The sequence below is a fragment of the Mustela nigripes genome, chromosome 3 (genome assembly GCF_022355385.1).
Source record: "Mustela nigripes isolate SB6536 chromosome 3, MUSNIG.SB6536, whole genome shotgun sequence".
Taxonomy (NCBI): Eukaryota; Metazoa; Chordata; class Mammalia; order Carnivora; family Mustelidae; genus Mustela; species Mustela nigripes.
Window position 1 is genome coordinate 91,796,158 of NC_081559.1, and position 8,637 is coordinate 91,804,794.

Genomic DNA, 8,637 nt, shown 5'->3' on the forward strand with positions numbered 1-8,637 from the left:
AGCCTGCTCCCCCTAATCTCTCTGCCCACCTCTCTGCGTACTTGTGATCTCTGTCAAATAAATAAATAAAATCTTAAAAAAAATTTGGAAAGACTTCCAGAAGCCATTCTACCTATTTTGAAAAAGGCTGAAATTCATGTATATAGAATATCAATTTCACAGTATCTCCAAGAACTCTCTGACACCTTTGGTGAAGAACTCCCAACTGTCTTACGTGCAGGACCACACAGTCTTAATGCTCTTTTCATTCTGGCTCATCCACTGGCACAGATTGTTCACTTCTGTTACTGTCATGGTAAGTGATGCAGGAAGAGAAACATTGCTGATCTGTGAAATTGGACAATACATTAAATCTGTTTTGGTATTTAAGCCACAGTAAGTACCATGTTTAATTGGGTTTATGAAATGACATCTTGTTCAGGGCAAGGATCAGGATGGAAGAGAAACTATAACAGATGATAAATTAATTGCCTAACTTAAATCTAAACTGTTAGATGCTCGAGTCACTAATTTCAGAACTGTGACTCCCAAGTGAATAACAAATTGACCTTTGTGTGACATTATATGTCATTAATTTTAAAGGCCTAATCTGACTTCCAATTATAGACACCCAAAATAACATAACTGGGAATTTTTTCTCTCTCTGCATTCCTGACATTATTTCCCCAGTACTAAGTTAGTAGATGGCTTCAAATCTAAAATCATGGGAAATGCAAGAGTTTGCCTAATTGTTAATATCCGAATCTTAGGATTTATCAACTGTGGCATATCTAGAGATACAAACCGCACCTTTTCTAGTTTCCTGGAATGTCTAGATTTAGAAATAAAGACCTTGTTGCATGTGGAAGTGCCCTACCAGGCACAATTTTCATAAAGGGAATTTAAATAGCTGTTTTAAATTTGTAGACCAGACCATGTATGCCTGGAATCTAAGACTAATGAGCCACTTTCTTAGAGAATTGCCTCTTCTAAACAAACAAGGCTTTTGCCCTGACCCAAGAATCTGAGTTACAGCTAAAAGACTAATTATACCAATATTATAATGGGCACATCCACAACAAAAGAATATTCTCTCCATCTTCAAAGTTAGATGAGTGTTCAAATGCAATCCAATGTATCTGGATTGTCTTTAATGTTTTCCTTTGCACCTCTATGGGAACTAAAAAATTTTTTTCAAGAAACAGTTTGAAAATCCATCATTTTTACTCTTTTTTAAATATATGTACCTCCCCTATAAATGAATTCAAACTGAATTATTCCTTTGATAATTTTGAGAGGAAATTAGAACAAATCATTATGAGCAGAAAGATTTCAATTAAAACATAATTAAATGTGCAAATATAGAATATATTTTGCCAGGCAATTAGATGATTAGTTACACTGGAAATCTAATTTCACACTTAAATTGCCAACCACACTCCTGTCTTGAGCTATTGACCCTCCACAAGTGACCACAAGTCTAGACCTTACCACTGGAGGAAGTGACTTCAGTGGAATAGTGTTTTTGCAGTGATTCAATCATCATCTGATAGGGTCTTCTTTGGATAGTAGTCAGAGGCTCCTTCTTGCCTTCCTCCTTACTTTTCAACCAGAATTTGGTTTGATTTGATTTTAAAGATTTTTTTTTTCCTTTTAATTTGACAGAGAGAAACACAGCGAGAAAGGGAACACAGGCAGGGTAAGTGGGAGAGAGAGAAGCAGGCTTCCTGTTGAGCAGGGAGCCTGATGTAGGGCTCCATCCCAGGACCCTGGACCATGACCTGAGCCGAAGGTAGGCTCTTAACGACTGAGCCACCTTGGAGCCCCGATTTTAGATAAGTAAAGTGAAGCATGGCAAACTGCAAAAGGCCTCTTTTATCTCTTTATATTTAGTAATTCTTTCCTATTCATTCTCTAAAAGAAAGTTGATTGTTAAAATTTTAAACATGTAAAAAAAAGCACTAAGCTTTGAATAATTCAGAAATCATTAAGTATTGCTTTTTTTAAAAGATTTATTTATTTGAGATACAGAAAGATTGTGAGCACTCATGGGAACAGAATTGGGAGACTCCCCACTGAGCACAGAGCCCCAATGCCGGGCTAGATCCCAGGACCCTGAGATCATGACTTGAGCCAAAACCAAGAGTCAGATGCTCAACTCACTGAGCCACCCAAGTGCCCCCATTCAGCATTATATTTTAAGTTATCTTTAACTTTTTAGATGTAAATGTCTGAAATCTATACTTTGCTGTTGGTGATTATGGGTTAGGAATGTCTTCAAACTAACCAAGACAATTAATTTTATTACCATAGGAGTGGAAGGGGTGATTTAGCAAGGTTTGTGACTGGTATGTATCAATGTTGCTCTAAAAATTGAGATTCCCATCACATACTAAAAACAATTTGCATTTCCAGAAATTCTTTTGTGTTATATCTATCTATGTATATATCAATCAAGTAATTTTTACCATCTTTCAGCCCATACTTCCATATCATTTCCTGGGATGCTGTGTCTGGAAATCTGTAAATTGCTTTTTCCAAGGCAGCACACTTTTCCCCAGAGCATGATGGGAAGGTCTCTTAGATCAAAGATACAGCCCTAACCTGAAATGCAGTCATTATCTTGGGTTAGTACACTCTCAAGCCCCATGAGTGTGATATTTTCCTCTTCAGGTAACTTTTGAAGATGCAAAAATCCATAAAAAAGAATAGTAGTTACCTTTTAGGTCACTGAAGCTTTATTATTAGCAAGTTTGTCAGATAGTTTTCTCTGATATGGTGGGTACTTTGTCATAAAGTTAGAATAGGGGTCTTGGGTAGATAGGGGGGAAAAACAGATGCAAAAAAGAGAGAGACGGTAACAGAGCTTATTGATCATGTAATTGTGTCTTATTTTGATCCTAGAGCTATTGGGGGATGACTCAGTTTCCCTCTTTGGGCAGTTCTTTGATCTACTTGTGGACAGACCTCTGGGAGCTGACTGAAGGAAAAGAAACATTGAGAAATAGGCAGAAAGCTTGTTGTTAACAATGTTCAATTAGGAAATCTGAAACAGTGTTTTTCAGCTTTACCTACTCATCGGAATCACCTGGGAAATTTAAGAATTACTGATACATGGGTCCCATGCCCAGAGATTTAAAAATAAATTGCCCCAGGGGCTCCTGGGTGGCTCAGTGAGTTAAAGCCTCTGCCTGCAACTCCGGTCATGATCCCAGGGTCCTGGGATGGAGCCCCGCATCAGGCTCTCTGCTCAGCAGGGAGCCTGCTTCCCCCCACCCCGCTCTGCCTGCCTTTCTGCCTGCTTGTGATCTCTGTCAAATAAATAAATAAAATCTTTAAATAAATAAATAAATTGCCCCAGATGATCTGAACAGCCTCGAGAAAGTGGAGAGTCACTGGTCCAAAGAGCTAATCAAGTAAAGATTTACCATGTGCTCTAAGTACTTATGATTTAGGAAGACCTAGTACAAAGAGAAAAAAGAAAAAAATAGAAAGTTCAGTGCTCTCTTACTTTGTCAATCAGCATCCAATTCCATGTCCATCCTTGTCCTTACTTCCAACTGCTATCTTGTTTACAAGCAGCGGGTGCCTCTGGCTGCTGCAGGGCTATCATTAAGGGACTGTTTCACGGGACATCTAAAAACTATGGAGCTTCTAGAAAATGTGAGATACCAGAAAGCCCCATATTTAGTGAAGGCATGCAAAGAGAAACAAGTTTTGCTAGAGAACTTGGAGGGACTCCAGATACCCTAGATATCATGCAGTTTTTCAGGGTTGGCTTTCTGGGAAGACATCAACTCTGAAATATGAATAAAGGACAGAAAGTTAAAGAAGGTTTTTCTCAGGGCCTGTGTGAAACCATGCAGAAGACAACCAGGAGAGTCAGAAACGTATGCGGGTATCACACCGCCGGGATGAGACAAGGTAAGAAAAGAAACATGAGTATAAACAGGTATGATGCATTTCTTTTTAAAGAATCTGCTCCCTCTATGGACCTAAAATTCCTACAGCATCCTTTGTATATTTTTCCTATTTTCTGCCTAAAATGGCTGGGTTCCCTTAATCATAAATATGGCTTGAAAGGAAGGACTAGCCAAGGCAAACTAACAAGGATTTATTGAGACACTGCTCTGGGGCAGTCTGCCTGCTAAATGGTTGTCAGATTTGAGTTTGTGATCAGAAACACCTGGAGGGCCTGATGCGGGAAGCTTCTGGCCCCCACCCCTACAGTTTCTGATTCAACAGATCTGAACTGTGGCTCCAGAATGTCTATTTTCATGAAATTCCCAGGTGATGCTTCTAATGCTATCTGGAGACCATAAGGAACGGTGTCTCTAGGGATGAAAAAAGAAATAGTTTATCAGCAATCTATCCCTGATTCAAGATTCGTAAGGAGAGGTAATAGGGGCGTCTTTTGTCACATGTTTGACAAAATAAGAATACGGGCAGGTCACGTATTTTTTTTTTAAGATTTTATTTAATTATTTGACAGAGAGATCACAAGTAGATGGAAAGGCAGGCAGAGAGAGAGAGAGAGAAGCAGGCTCCCTGCCGAGCAGAGAGCCCGATGTGGGACTTGATCCCAGGACCCTGAGATCATGACCTGAGCCGAAGGCAGTGGCTTAACCCACTGAGCCACCCAGGCGCCCCAGGTCACGTATTTTTAACGTAAAATACAGTGCCGACACTACAGAAGTTCCGAAACAATAACTAAACAGCAGTGAGGCGGAAGAGGTCAGAGATGACAAAGAAGAATACAAGACCAAGGCCTACAGAGGTGAGGGTGGCCTGCGGTTCTGACTTTATTAGGAAACACACACTGGTGAGGAAATCCCCTGAATATTTGGGCCCAAAAGGCAAAGCTCAGGGTCTTAAATGCTAGAGAGTGGAGGGCCATGGTGCTTATGCTAATGAAGCACTGAAAACTCACATTTCTCCTAGGACTGAGGATGGGTGCATGAGCTCTGGAAAAGCATCCTCTCCTTGTTTAGTAGGTCACGAGCAAGTTCACTTAGATCCAGAAAGGGTCCCTTTTGTTGGGGGGCAGGGAAAGGTCATTCCTAGTCCCTCGTGGTTAATCAGCTTCAGCTGATTAAGACCCAGTGTAATGAAACACATTTAATTTTGCCATCTCTTAGGCAAGTGCTACTTCAAGTGAAAAATTATCTTTTTTTTTTTTAATAGAAAAGAATACTCAAGGCGTCCAGAGTCAGGTCTCAAAAGCATTGCTGAACAGGGTTGACAAAGGTTTGAGGAGGGTCCTTAGGCCAGGGGTATTTGTGACATAAACAATATCCTGAAGTTGGAGATAGCAAGACCTTGGACCACTACTGGGCAGATTGGCTTGGCTTCAGTGGAAGGACCATATGGGTCTAAAAGAGGAAATATATTTATGCATCTGTGCAGTATTTAAAAGGTGTGACCGTGTGATAGCAATTATAATCTCCCAAAGTGACAGCTGGATCCCTAGTGAGTGCTGGCATTTAACGTAGTTACCCAGAAACAGTAAATATTTAGAATTGTGTTCAAACAAATTTGAGACACTTACATATGTATATGGAACTTTACACACAGTATTATTCTGGGAGTTTCCCCATCTATATTCTGTATAACTACATATATTCTTTCCAACTTTATTCTATATGACTATCCAGCTTTTACTCTGTATGATTTTGGCTATTTTCAGTTGCGCATCTAGTTTCAAAAACTCATTGAAGAGATTCATAGAATCTTTGACTCTAACGAAAATTCTGAGAAAAGAGCAACACACCTAGTAATAACAGCAAGGGCAAGGGCAAGGTCACGGGACACTGGGGAGAGGTAGCACTTATTTGACTGTATAAATTCTGGTATGTTTAATAAATTAAAAACAACCCTAATACAATAATTCTGAGCTTCTCAGTTACCATTGTAAAATGTTTATAAGTGTCTAGGTATGAGAAGAAATCCTACTCAAAACCTTCGTGGGTAGTCAATATGAATGCCTGGGGTGATTGAGGTCAGCATAATTTCCCACAGGCTATTCTGCTCGGCTGGCCAATACACTTTAAGCCAGTTTACCATAGAAATGTTCTAATTTAGCAGAATTAACTTTTAGACCGATTAAATACTTTAAACTGAAAAGTCATAGAGAGTGGGGCACCTGGTGGCTCCGTCAGTTAAGCATCAGATTCATTATTTGGGCTCAGGTCATGATCTCGCGGTTGTGGAATGGAGTCCTGCTTCGGGCTTTACCCTCAGTGCAGAGTCTGTGTGAGGATTCTCTTACCCCCTCTCTCCTTTCCCCTCCTGACATGGATGCTCCCCCCATAAATATATTTTTTTTAAAAGAAAAGTCCAAGAGAATATCTGTTTCTATAAATAAGAAAAATGAAAGGCAAAATGACCACATTTTTCTTCTAGTCATCATGAAGCTAGAATTTTGTGATATGATAGATTCTGGACTCGCAGTGGTCTCCAGCGGAGGCTTCAGCTTGTGGTGAGGGTGTCCTGAACGATGATGTTCCATGAAAGGTGCTGCACACGAGTGATCATTCTGGGCTCCGCTTCCCTTCCTCTGTCTTCCCAAAGCCTCCAGTAGAAGAGCAAGTGGGAACGGTAAGAATTTCTAAGCAACTGAATGGAACAGATGCTGTTGGAGGTAGTTTTGTGGGCCTGAGAAGAATAAAGGAGAAGGGGAAGGACTGAAATGACTGCCAAGGGAAAATACAGAAGGGAAGCTACACAGCCATCCTGGGTCGGAGGGTCCCCCCCACCCCTATTTTTAACATGATGTCTCCTTAAGAGTTTACATATATATGTATTGTATATAAATTTATTAATTAGTTTACCTTACATTTAAAATGATAAACAATTGTGAGTTTGCTAGTAAACATCAAAAGATGAAGGTCCACTTTTACTTTCTTCCAAGTGTACATACAGTGGTATTAGTACTACTTATTAAATAATCCATCATTTTTCCATGCAACTGAACTGATTATATGTAGCTTCTCATACATTCTGGATACCATTTCTGAATTCTCTGTTCTGTACCGCTGACCTATTTGTCCTATCCAAGGTTGAAAATCATAAATATAGATCCTAGGTCATTCATATTAAATTTATTTAGTATTTTATAGCTTTCTTGGAGCCTCTTCCAATTAATATATCTTTATTCACCTTTGTAATCTCTTCTATTGGGTTTGGTCCATCCAAGTTTCCTGCTATTTAATTTGACAATGAGAACATTGTTAGCAATTCTTTCATTTACTCTAGATTTTCAAATATATTTCTATAGAGTTCCATATTCTCTTTCCATCGTTAGTGTTTGAAAAAATTCAGTCATGCAAAAAAAGTACATATTAGGAAAAATAGCACTTAATTGGCGTGGATGCATCTAAAATCTCTTGCATATTAACTATAAATGCACTGCATAAAGTTTTATTCTTTAAAAACTTCCTTTCAGGTGCACGTGCCCCAGCAATGTCCACAATAGCCAAACTATGGAAAGAACCTAGATGTCCATCAACAGATGAATGGATCAAGAAGATGTGGTATATGGAATACTATGGAATATATGGAATACTATGCAGCCATCAAAAGAAATGAAATCTTGCCATTTGCGACAACATGGATGGAACTAGAGCGTATCATGCTTAGTGAAATAAGTCAAGCAGAGAAAGACAACTATCATATGATCTCCCTGATATGACGAAGTGGTGATGCAACATGGGGGCTTAAGTGGGTAGGAGAAGAATCAATGAAACAAGATGGAATTGGGAGGGAGACAAACCATAAGTGACTCTTAATCTCACAAAACAAACTGAGGGTTGCTGGGGGAAGGGGGTTTGGGAGAAGGGGGTGGGATTATGGACATTGGGGAGGGTATGTGCTTTGGTGAGTGCTGTGAAGTGTGTAAACCTGGTGATTCACAGACCTGTACCCCTGGGGATAAAAATATATGTTTATAAAAAATTAAAAATTAAAAATTAAAAAAAAAAAAACTTCCTTTCAGAGTTGATGGCAAACCAATGCCCCATGTCAGAAAGAGTGTTTTATAGTAATTCTAAATACCAAAGAGATATCATGAAGTTAATTAGGGAACCTCACATAAATAGCCATCATATTGCATTGAACTTATTTTGGTAGTGTATGATCTACAGTAGGTGGTAAAATAGATGTAAATTATGTTTTCTGTGGTTGCATGAATTTCTGATATGGCATTGGATTTCTTTTTTTTTTTTTTAAGATTTTATTTATTTATTTGTCAGAGAGAGAGTGAGCGAGAGCGAGCATAGGCAGACAGAGTGGAAGGCAGAGTCAGAGGGAGAAGCAGGCTCCCTGCGGAGGGCAAGGAGCCCGATGTGGGACTCCATCCCAGGACGCTGGGATCATGACCTGAGCCGAAGGCAGCTGCTTAACCAACTGAGCCACCCAGGCGTCCCTGGCATTGGATTTCTTGATGAAACTTCAACCTTAGTTAGACCTTAGTTAGTTGGGCCAGCTACCAACAAAAGCCAAGATAAAAAATGGAGGTAGAGAGAGGAAGCATACTACTACTTCTCCTAATATTTCGGCTTTAGTTTATAAACAAGTAAATTTTTGCTTCTCTTCCAGTTCAGGGAGTAAAAAGAGAATTATTCTATTATCATTTTATTCCCACACTAAATATTCAATTAT

The 8,637-nt window shown here is 39.3% G+C and overlaps 2 long non-coding RNA genes across 3 annotated transcripts in view; one reads left to right on the forward strand and one right to left on the reverse strand.

Annotated features, from left to right (window-relative positions):
* Positions 1-3,575, reverse strand: part of LOC132013052 (uncharacterized) — a 70,605-nt gene extending 67,030 nt beyond the window's left edge. Inside the window, exon 1 of one of the 2 annotated variants that reach the window (XR_009402861.1) lies at positions 3,491-3,575. This is a non-coding gene — a long non-coding RNA (uncharacterized LOC132013052). The remainder of the gene's footprint in view (positions 1-3,490) is intronic. The other variant, XR_009402862.1, reaches the window with a different exon arrangement.
* Positions 3,576-3,766: 191 nt separating this feature from the next.
* Positions 3,767-7,760, forward strand: LOC132013053 (uncharacterized). Its single transcript, XR_009402863.1, has 3 exons — positions 3,767-3,903; positions 6,382-6,576; positions 7,424-7,760. It is a non-coding gene; the product is annotated as an uncharacterized LOC132013053 (long non-coding RNA).
* The last annotated feature ends 877 nt before the right edge of the window (positions 7,761-8,637 follow it).